Source organism: Belonocnema kinseyi, chromosome 3 (assembly GCF_010883055.1).
Source record: "Belonocnema kinseyi isolate 2016_QV_RU_SX_M_011 chromosome 3, B_treatae_v1, whole genome shotgun sequence".
In the NCBI taxonomy this organism is placed as follows: Eukaryota; Metazoa; Arthropoda; class Insecta; order Hymenoptera; family Cynipidae; genus Belonocnema; species Belonocnema kinseyi.
In genome coordinates, this window is record NC_046659.1 from 39,154,845 (window position 1) to 39,158,340 (window position 3,496).

Genomic DNA, 3,496 nt, shown 5'->3' on the forward strand with positions numbered 1-3,496 from the left:
GACCAATTTCAACGGGTATGTTCTATCGCTCTGAGGCCTCAACGTTTCCTGATTTACAGGTACAGGTTTGACCTAGAGAAAAGATATAGATTTATTAACTTATTAATAATCTGCCATTCAACGCATTGTCAGTGACCAAAACTTAGGACCTTCAGAAATACGGTGCACAACGAGCGGTCCAACCGAAGGTCAACAGTTTGCAACAGTAATCAATTATACACCAGCAGTCCCTTCAGCAAGTGTTCAACTTAAATTTGTAATTTTTCATAAGCTCTTCTTTCTCTTTTTTCAATTTAAATTAAAAGTTTATCGATTTCTTTTTCAATCTCTTAAAAATGTCAAGTTACATAAGCATATGTGAGGCTCACAACGAGCCTACAAATAAAGTCAAACCTGAATTTAATGTCAATTTTGGGGCTGACCGTGGCATTAAATCCAGTCTCGAAACTATTTTTTTCTCTCTCTGTTTTGTGATGCCTAATTGAACACTGCACACTCCCCCACAGGTCCTTTCACCAATCCCTACGGCACGGCCTCAATTCTCGGAAACACGAAATCAGAAACACTAAATCCATATTCGACTGTATTTCCATTTTATGACGCTTTTGATATGTCTAAAACTTTTGCATAATGTTTCTGAACCATAAAAATGCGATAAAGGCAATATTCACTGATAAGTGAACAAGCGTATAAAGGGTCGAATAAATTGACTCATAATTTCCTGACCAAATTGAAAAATAAAAATAGGAAACATTTTACATATTAAACTCCATAATACATCAACATTCCTGGAACAAGAGATAAAAATATGTATAGTTTTTTTGAATAAAACAAAACACGTATATATTTATCTGCCTGCGAGAACGATTTAGTGAATATGTCCGTCGGCATTTCTTTAATGTGATGTATGTGACGTAATGGAAGGGGTACAGTTTCAGTTGGATTTCTAATTTTTTTGTAACTTTTTTAGCATAAAAAACGAAGAAAATGACAACCAGTTCACTGAAAAATAAACAATATTTAGTTAAATATAAATTTTTTGGTAAAAACAGTTTTTTAGTTCTTTCTTATTATCTTAGGAACCGTACACGATATCGAAAAAACTAATGCCATGGTTGGATTCCACATTAAAAAACACTTATTTTTAAATGTTTACTGTCATATTGGGTCCGCAATTTTTATTTTAAAAAATTTTAATCCTGATTCGTAATCAACCACTTCAAAAAACCCGAGACCACTTTGGGGGATATAGCATTCGTCAAGTAAGTAACATTCAAGGAATTCTTTACAAAAACCTTCACGCTTACGCTAAGAAAATCAAAAAAGGGCAAGACACGACATTTCAAGCATGATATGAAGCAAGAAGTGTTTGCGGATGAACAAGAGAATCAAATTTGCGATTATATAATTCGTTGCTCGCAAATGTGTTTCGGCTTAAGCAGCGTGGATTGTTAAAACCTTGCTTTTGGGCTTGCCGTGGAAAATGACATGAAAGTGCCACACTCTTATCAGGATAATAAAATGTCAAAAAAGGATTGGTTCATTGGATTCTTAAAGAGAAACCTAGGAGTCAGTCTTCGAAAACCAGAAAATTGCAGTTTGTCTCGGGCGACTTTATTTAATCCCCGTAATGTGAGAAAATTTTAAGACAATTCGGAGTTTGTGTACAAACGAGAACCCTGTTTTTCCGATCCATTGAAAGTGTGGAAATTAGACGAAACTTCAAAAACGTATGTTCCCACCAAGACCCGAAACGTCGTTGTAGCCAGAAACACAAAACAATGGTTTCAAGGAACGAGTAGAGAAAGAGGTGTCCTCGCAACTACATGTTACTTAGTAAACGTTACAGAAGGTTTTTTTACCCCCTTGCAATTGTATTTCCTCGAATTAATTTTATTCCTAAAACACTCAAAAACTTCTTGCCTAATACACTTGGTCTCACGCAGAAAACAGGTTGGGTGACTACTGAATTGTCGTCAAAGTTATGAAGTATTTTATTAAACATTTAGACGCGTCGATTATTAATCCGCAATTGTGCATTTACGACAATCAACATTCAAAACTGCCTACAGCAAAGCTTCAAATAAGATTATTAGTATCATCAAGCAGTCGCTTACGATCTAAGAAATTGTGGAATGTGTACATGAAGCTCATGATGCCTCAATAACACCAGTAAGTATCAAATCCGGATTCGCTCGCACAGGCATTTTTTTATTTGCTCCGCAGAATTTTTCTGAACCTGATTTTCTCAGCAGTGAATTCACAAACAGACCTATGCCTGCGAGCGACGACGTCAACAATGATAAAGAAAACTCGTAAATCAATGACATTCCATTAATACGCCAAATTCTACCATTCTTGGTAGGAAAATCTCCAGAAGAAATCAGAGGATTTCCAAAAGCGAAACCAATGAAAACCACACAAAGAAGAGAAGGCGGCAAAAGCTTAATTGCTTCAGACAGCCCAGTGAGGAAATTGATCGAAGATGTATCTAAAAAGCATAAAAAATCAAAAAAGTATTGGAAAAAACATAGACGTACTGATTTATCGTATTAAAATTTAATGGAACGATTTGTCTAAACTATGTTCATTCAACCTCAAAAACATGTGTAATTTAGTCGAATTATAAAATACTAATTTATTAGAATACTTCATCCACATCCAACTTTTATCACAGAAGTACTATGAGCAATATTTTTAACTAATCTAAGCACTGGTACATTTGGTTTGTACATTGATCGAAGTTGCCCCACTGATTACTTCGATCAAACGAGCAGTTACAGTAAATGTCAGTATTTACCTATTATTAAAAAATATGATGAAAAAAATATACCCATTATGCCAAATGTAGGGAGATGTTTATTCTTTCATTTTACCACAAATACATCGAAACAGTTGTTCAATATCTTGGGAAAAACGTTGGTTAAAAAAAGTGATTGAACCTGTCCCACTCTTTCCTGGGTGAGACTGTGAATTTACAAATAAAAGCGCATTTACAATTTTTCTGTGTGATTCAAATTGACCGAATGTAGAAGTTTTTGATAGAGAGCAAAAGTGCATACGTTCATGCCAGTGATGGATAAAATGATCTTTCTGGATTCTAAAAGTCCTAATTTCACAGCAAGTTGATGATGCATAATGCCCGCCACATCAGTATGTATGGGCATTCATATTCTCTGTGAGCCATATTACGTGCCAACAATTCAATTCGAAAATATTCAATGTTTTATCTAAAAGATATATATCATGGTTTTTTATGCCAAATTACGAATCAGTTATAATTATATTCAGAAAGTTTCTTTAACGACTGATAGACAATGTACGTTTCTCTTATCAATTTACAAGCACAAAGTTTATCCACACACTTGACACTTTTTTTTACGTAATACTCATTCATTTACGCAGATTCTTGTAAATTTACTACGTATTATATGGGTCAATTAGTTGTCAACGTAGTACGGTGTAGAATAACAGAATTTTTGGTATAGTGTATCCA

At 34.4% G+C, this 3,496-nt stretch overlaps 1 protein-coding gene across 6 annotated transcripts in view; it reads right to left on the bottom strand.

The window, feature by feature from the left end:
• LOC117170140 (E3 ubiquitin-protein ligase UBR2) overlaps positions 1 to 3,496 on the bottom strand; it is a 34,737-nt gene that overhangs the window by 29,904 nt on the left and 1,337 nt on the right. The window lies entirely within an intron of this gene.